At 39.4% G+C, this 8,049-nt stretch overlaps 1 long non-coding RNA gene across 1 annotated transcript; it reads left to right on the top strand.

Moving 5' to 3' along the window:
- Nucleotides 1–252: 252 nt before the first annotated feature.
- LOC110675549 lies at nucleotides 253–1,003 on the top strand. Its single transcript, XR_002499588.1, has 3 exons — nucleotides 253–593; nucleotides 664–787; nucleotides 858–1,003. It is a non-coding gene; the product is annotated as an uncharacterized LOC110675549 (long non-coding RNA).
- The last annotated feature ends 7,046 nt before the right edge of the window (nucleotides 1,004–8,049 follow it).

Here is an 8,049-nt window from a genome sequence, read left to right as displayed (position 1 = left end):
TTGAGGCGGCGACGTTTGGTTGGGTCAATTGCGCTAGGTCATACCGGGGCGGCCGTACGTTGTTAACGACGCAGAGTTTTGGGCGCAGTTTAACCATCACCAGATAGTAGTCAGAGTAGATGTTAGCGCCACGATAGGTCATGACGTCGATAATGTCGGAGAAGTGACGTCCATCAATCAGAACGTGGTTGATTTGTGATTCTGTCTGCTGTGGTGATCTCCAGGTGTATCGGTATGGAAGGTTGTGCTGGAAGTACACTGAAATAAATCAATGAGACTATTTTATTGGATATTTCATATAAGATCGACTCCGTGCTGAACTTGTATGTTTTATATGTGTAACTGTTTAGGTTCACCTGCGATCAAATAAAAATAACAAAAAGTAGAGCCATTTTGGATCATATGCGTATACTATATGTTCAGCACTAGCTTTGCATATAACTTTGATAGATCCACCTCTGTGGTGCTTACTATATGCATGTTCGTCATATCGATAGTATGATTTCAGCACTACAGCACTGGAAGTAAATTTACAAAATGGTGAAAAAACAAAAGTTCCGAACTTGGCATTTCTGTGCTTTGACTTTATCATGGTAAGAAAATTTGTATAATAAAATTTAATCGAATAAGAAGTATTTATTGATAAAATCTATATTTTTTTAGCTTGCCATCTAAAGATGATACTGTTTGCTACTATAAATGGTTCTCTTGAGCGGCTTTTACATTGAGAGAAGGTGAAAATCATAAGTTACGGATTAAGGCCTTCTTGTGCAGCGATTTGAATCTGGTAAATAAAACAGTTCATTCAAAATTTATATAAATGGAGATTGAAATTAATAAAATCTACATATTTTCAGCAGAAAGATGATGGATTGCTACGCATGAAAACGGTATCTTGGAAAAATCGTCCAGGAATTTAGCATTTAGATTTCATTCTGGACCCAACTACAACATAATGAAGTGACCAATGCGAGCTGTCAATGATCAAGTATTATATATTTATTACGAAATATGCGTACAAAATTTATAAAAATAAAATTTGAATAAACAGATTTTTGAAGAATCAATTTATCGTAATTATTAATAAGACTCCACATAACTCATATAACCAGTACAAATCGTACGCATATGAGCTTCATATAGATTTAATAACTTTCTTCCGACAAGCAAAATCTTTTTGTATAGAAAATGCTTATGAAATTATTGTCACTATCCGTACATAAAAACTGAATGTTTTCAATATAACTATTATATGACAAAAAGAGACGCATATCATTTGCATCGCATATACTTTATGTCAGCGATTTTCACTCCATATTAAAACCTATAAGAAATTCTAATAGTGCAAAATTATATGCTTCACATATAACCATGAATGAGGAAGTTGGCTCAGTGTAGGTGCTACGAATGGCCATATTCTTGGAGACGGGCAAATCAATTAGTCGTAGGCCGTTTTCGTTCGTCAGCCGGTGGGCGCTGAACTTTCCAATAGTCGGTCTGCATTCCTCCTCCTGGCCAAGCATGGGAAACACTCACTTAGTTATTGCGTTTTCCTTACTCACTTCCACGCACAGTCGGGCGCGAGACTGCCGTTTCTTTAACCAAACTGAACGTTTCAATTTCCAGTGCCCATTTTGTGTCTTCGGCGAGTACTAAGCGAAACAAAAAAACGGCAACTGATTGAGTTGCTACCGATTCTGAAAGCCGAAGGCAACCGAATGCAATACCGAATGATTGTTTACATTCTGATTCCGTTCGAGTGGCATTCGGGTTTGAGTGCTGATGAGCGTTCACTGACTGGCAATACACACCACGGAATGATTCAGTGAGTGGGAATTCGCTCAATCAGTTCAATGCATTCGGCGAATGGGTGCTAAATGCGTTTACTCGTGCCTCGCAGATACAAGTGCATTGGTATTCACTTCTCTTCGTGTTCCTTCTGATTCTCGCTTTTACACAATCAATTTCGATGCTTTCATGCTACATTCTTCCCAGTACGGTTCAGCTATCACTGAACACCCAAGTAACACCAAGCATTATAACATTGCACGTATTCTACTGCATATCAACAATACTGATGCGACATTGCTTTTATTCGACAAATTACAAGAGCTGTCAAGCAAAAGAGCATTAACGCTACATTACAAATGTATCAATACACTAATATTACTAAAAATTATTGCATTAGTTCGACTATATCAGGGCCTTGTTCCACTTTTAAACTACTGTAATGGTAAGCTTACGGCAGTGCAGCTGCTTAATATAAGCAATGATATAATGCTCCATGGTTAAGTTGGGCATTCGGTAACAGAAGATGTTTTGCTTTTTATTATCGGTGGCGTTCGGGTGAGTGACTGTACTTTCGCATGTTGGCTCCTGGCCAAACTGAGTGTTTAGATCTCCTATGATAATTTTAACGTCATCAGTGCTTCCGGAGTGAGAGCTGTGCACGTTAATTATGCTGAAGTTGAAGAACCGGCCTTTGAGCCTCACCTTGCACATTCTCTCATTGATCGGCCACCACCCGATCACGCGCCTTTGCATATCACCCATCACTATAAAAGCTGTTCCCAGCTCGTGTCTGTTGCCGCAGCTCTGGTAGATGATATGGTTACCACTGAACGTTCGCACCATTGATCCCTCCCAAAACACTTCCTGTTACGCTACGATGACGAATCCGCGGTCCTTCACACATCGGCGAGTATGCGTGTGCTCCCGATGAAATTGAGAGATTTACAGTTCCACGTACCGAGCTTCCCATCGCTAGTCCCTTTACGTCGCTGTGGTCTTCGCCGATTGTCCCGGTTCGTATTTTCTCGTTGATTGATTTTTTTACGGCTGGCTGCAGGGCCTGGGGGAGTACTGTAGTGGAATTAAATCGATAGACCCCTTGCATTGAGTGTGAGCTACTATACGAAAGAATGAATAGAGTCCAGTTCGTTTTCAACCTGTAAACCAATCGGTCGTTTTATCTTATTGCTTCGTCAAACTATTGGTATAACTAAGTCTCATCTCTAAACACCTCTGCATGTAGCATGTTTGTGAAGTATCTTCTATCACTATTAACGATCCGGTGAGTATCCGCAAATAATCATCCGAAAACAAAAAGATCAGGCAACTCACAATGGGTTACATGCATGTCCTGGTTTGCTACTCGTCACATAGTAACGCACTTGCGCTAGTGTCTATGCACGAAAAATCGCTAAAAGGTAACTCGAAAAATATTTGTATGGTGTAACGAATTATTTCTCAACATTGGGAACTATTTTCAAAAAAATATTTGGTGCAATGTTGATGGCTATCACGCCTACCAAATATATTTTCGATTAATGCTTTCATTTACGAGATATTTGAAGTTAGATGCCTTTCCCCATACAAAATGAAACGAGAAAACTTCTGCTGTTCAACTGTGGGCAAGAGCAAAGCAGGTAATCCATTCCATTTTGTCATTTCAGAAAATGTGTCATACTTTAAAAAATAACGTTAAAATAGCGTAGATCTGCGTCATGTTTCTGTTATAATAATCTCATCCAGACTGCTTTCAGGAACAAGGCAGGGGAGTACACCTTGTTCCAAGTTTGAACAAGAATATTAAAAGCATGAATCGCTATTCTCGGCCACGCCCATCTTTACCGTAACTGTAGGCTTCATAGCCGTACGGTTAGTGTTACCAGGCATTTAGCCGCATCATGCTAGGGAGTGTGGGTTCGATATTCCCGTCTCAGGCCGGTAAACTTTTCGTGAGGAAGATTTTCCCACTGTGCCACTGGGCGTTGTATGCTAGTCCGTTGTCTAGTGTGGTGCTTCCTTCAAAGGGCATAAATGACCACTGGAAGCATTAACGTGTCAGCGTCTTTAAAAAAAAAACTTGAGATAGGGGAATGATATGTCGCTGTAGCTCTTACTTAACCCCTCTACAGGCAGCTTCATTTTTTCCCGCAAAATTCAAATTCAAATCGTTATAACTTTTTTGTTTTTCAATATTTTCGCACCATTTTTTCACAAGCTCTTAAAAAACTCTTCTTGTTTTGGGATCTGTGTCGATATTGATCATTGGTCATCTGGTTTTGAAGATATTCCAAAATTCCTTGGGGGACCGACCCGTAACTAGAACCCCCCGTTAATTTCTCAGGCTACAGAAATTTAATCGTATTCGGATATTCACTCTTCGGAACAATACATTAATGAGAGTATGTTGTGAAAAAATGAAGCAATTTGGTGCAGCCGTCTTTAAGTAATGACCATTTTGGTTTCTGGAACCACGCTGGCCAAATAAAGATCTTAAAAACTTCAAAAAACATCATATCGTAATTATCAGATATCTTCAAGAATACTAAACTGATTTGTATGACTTTTTCATAGATGCTCCTTATTACCTGGCATTATATGACCCAGATTTTATTTTTTTGATAAATTGATCAAAAACAAAATGGCCGCAAAAGACATTTTATATGGAAAATGTCGGTCCCCCAAGGAACATCGGAATATCTTTAAAACCAGATCACCAATAATGAATATCGACACGGATTCCTAAACTAGAAGAGTTTTTTGAGAACTTTTGAAAAAATGGTGCAAAAATATTGAAAAACAAAAAAGTTATAACGATTTGACTTCGAATTTTGCGGTAAAAAATGAAGCTGCCGGTAGAGGGGTTAATGAGAGGCCACTGACTCAGCTATAGACCAAGAGCATTATTTGTTTAAGTGTTTTAAATTTAGTCTTTTGAATGCTGGCACTAAAAAGAGAAAGCAGCATTTTACTTGATTTATGAATGTAGGTCATATCGATCAGTGGGCTGTATTTTTCTTATCGCAAATTCGGAATAATTTCTCGCGCACAGAAAGAACAGTTGTGTTCTGTTCGACTTTCATTTATTGACAAGACAAAGCTTCTACAGTCGCATATAGCGGAAACGGAAAAGCAAAATAAAAAATAAAACATGGGTAATCCAAATTGATGTAGTCTGGTTTCTTTAAAATATTACACTCAACATTCTCCCCGGCGTTGGAATCTAGGGTTCCAATACTTCCTTCCTGTCCTGATGTTGTTCATCATCCAAAGGTAGAATACAGATTTCAGCCACGGCTCTCTTAAATTCACCCCTGTTAGTCTTGACCGTAACCACTCTAGTGACATTATCCTTTCCAGCGTGTAATGCAACGATACGTCCTAACAACCACTGCGCCGGCGGAGCATTTTTATCTGCCAGCAACACCAAGGCTCCAGGTTTGATTTTGGTTAGACGATGCCATTTCTGACGATTTTGCAATTCTGGTAAATATTCAGTGGTCCACCTTTTCCAGAACTGCTGTTGCATACTTTGAACTAGCTGCCATCTTGATAGAGTTGACTCCTTGAGATGAAGGTATGATGGCTCGGTAATAGTTTGCATTGGTCTTCCAATTAAAAAATGTGCTGGCGTAATAGCAGTCAAATCGCTTGGATCATCTGAAGCCTGCGTCAACGGCCGCGAATTTAAGACCGCTTCAATTTGAGTTAATGTTGTATACAGTTCCTCAAAGGTTAAACGACGAGTTCCGACGATCCGTTTCAGATGATGCTTGATCGACTTAACCCCCGCTTCCCACATTCCACCATGTTATGTTCGACTTTAAGATCAAAACCCTCAAATTATATCAAATGAACTTTATTATAGTAATCACGTGAGTGACCTCGAAATTATAGCTGTAAGGTATAAAGAATGAATAAACCCAACGGTTCGATCTCTTGTATCGTGACTTTCAAGCGAGTTGGACGTTTTATTTAAACCTCTCCGAAGATTCTGGATATAAAAAGTGGCGACGAATTGGAAAAAAAGCTTAGAATAAAAGAACGTGCTTAGCAGATTTTTTGGTGACTTTCTAAGCAGTGGTAGCGTGCTGTAAGATTGAGCCGATTTCTTAAAGGTTGTGTAAAGTTGCAGCTTGAGCAGCATATCGCTGTGTGAAGAATTTTGTACAAATTCTAAAAAACGTGGTGTGGCTTGATACAGTGCTCGGCGTGGTCCGCCATTGGTATCGATTGCTAGCCGTATTAAGTGGCCTGTGCCCTGCTTTCCAGTTCAAAAAAAAAAAAAAAAAAAAATTATTGGTGCATAGATTAAGTGTAGCAGGGTTAGCCCTTGTGTGCATTAAAAACGTGATTAGGCGCCATTTGGGATTATTGGCTGGATAGGCAAGTGTGGGGTACCGGTGAAAGCCATTTTGAAGGGCATTGTTCGATTTCAATCAGAATAAACGTATGTTAAAACAATAGGTGAGAAGTGGGCTGCTTAAGTTATAAAGCTAGCGTGTTAGACGGTGTGAGCCTACTATCGAGACTGGTGGTGAGAAGTTTGTAGTGAGATAGTCGGTGAGTGGTTACAAGGCCGGTGATGAGCTATGAGACTACTGTGAGTGACTAGAACGACTGAATAAGTGAAAATCGGCAGTGTGGAGAAAAAGCATTCGTGTGCAAGAGTGCTGGAAAAGCTGCGGTGAGCTACTGGTGAGCGAACTACTTCGGAGTGGCGGTGAGCTACTAGTAAATGAACAACTTCGGAGCAACGGCAGTTGAGGACATCATCCCGTAGTTTGAGAGCATACATACATCCTTCGTTCGTGAGAAAAAGTTAAAAGGTCACGTGAGTCTTTCCTAGTTTTATTCCAATTTTTTTAATATTATTTAGGTGTTTTTTCTAATTTTTTATCGCAGTAATCATGACTACTCTTATTGGTACTGTTGATCATTACGTACGGGGTTCGAGTTTTAGTAAATATATGGATAGGATGAAAATTTTGTATCAATTGAACAATATTCCGGAGGCCATGAAAAAGAACTTGTTTATAACTCTCAGTGGCCCCACAATATTTGATGAAATAAGTTTGATTTATCCGGGTGTAGATATTATGACGATTGATTACAATGAAATGATTAATAAATTAAAAGAAAGATTGGATAAGACCACTCCTAATATGATGAACAGACACAAGTTTCACTCGAGGGTACAGGGCATAGATGAACCAGCCGAAAATTACGTTCTAGCATTGAAACTACTAGCAAGTGAGTGCGGTTTTGGTGCGCACAAAGACGAAGCAATAAAGGATAAAATTATATTTGGGTTGCGCGATCAGGAGTTAAAGCAACAGCTTCTTATGAAAGATGGCATGTCGTTAAATGAGGTGGAAGAGTTGGTTGTTCGTAGTGAGCTGGCCAAACTTAGAGCCAAGGAATTAAGTTTAACAGACGATGGTCCGAAAAGTATCAATTCAGTTAAATACAGGTTGGGAAACGTAGAACAAGGTGGTGATGTAGGACATTCCGCAAGGCAGTTTACGAGAGATTATGGACGCAGGCAACGTAGTCGTAGTAGAAGTATGGAGAGAGGACGCAGTTCATTGCCTTACAGTGGTAATCGGTATAATGGAAACAGATATAGGCAAGAGCAGAGAGACTTTAGAGAGTATCGCGATCGTCGGGAAGACAACGTTCATTATGGCGTTATTTGTAATTTTTGCAAAAGGCGTGGCCATGTTAAACGCAATTGTTTTAAACTCATGAATCGTAGATCGGTTAACTTTGTAGAAAACGAAGAAAAGGAAGTAGAGCATTACGATTTTAAGCGGTTGAGTATCCAGGATTCGGAAGATGAGACAGATTATCCTTGCATGATGATTTCAGCAAAAGAGCGTTTCAGTGAGCCATGTGTAGTTAACGTTTTGGTGAATGATGTACAATTGAAAATGGAAATAGACTGTGGTGCAGCTGTATCAGTCATAAGTCTGAATCTTTATAGGAAATGCTTCGATAATTTACCAGTTAAAAAATGCAACAGTCGTTTGGTAGTAGTCAATGGTGAACGTTTAGGAATTTTTGGAAAAATTGAGGCTTATGTAGTGGTGGATAATAACAAAAAACGTGCCAATTTAGTCATAATTGATGGACCAGGAAAGTTTGTTCCGCTGTTTGGTCGTGATTGGATGGATTTATTTTACCCTCATTGGAGGAAAACTTTTAGGAGCGCCATGAGCATTAACTCATTGGAGGAAAACCGGCAGGAAATTAAGGGTA

Source organism: Aedes aegypti, chromosome 2 (genome assembly GCF_002204515.2).
Source record: "Aedes aegypti strain LVP_AGWG chromosome 2, AaegL5.0 Primary Assembly, whole genome shotgun sequence".
NCBI lineage: Eukaryota > Metazoa > Arthropoda > Insecta > Diptera > Culicidae > Aedes > Aedes aegypti.
This window is presented reverse-complemented; position numbering and strand designations above follow the sequence as displayed.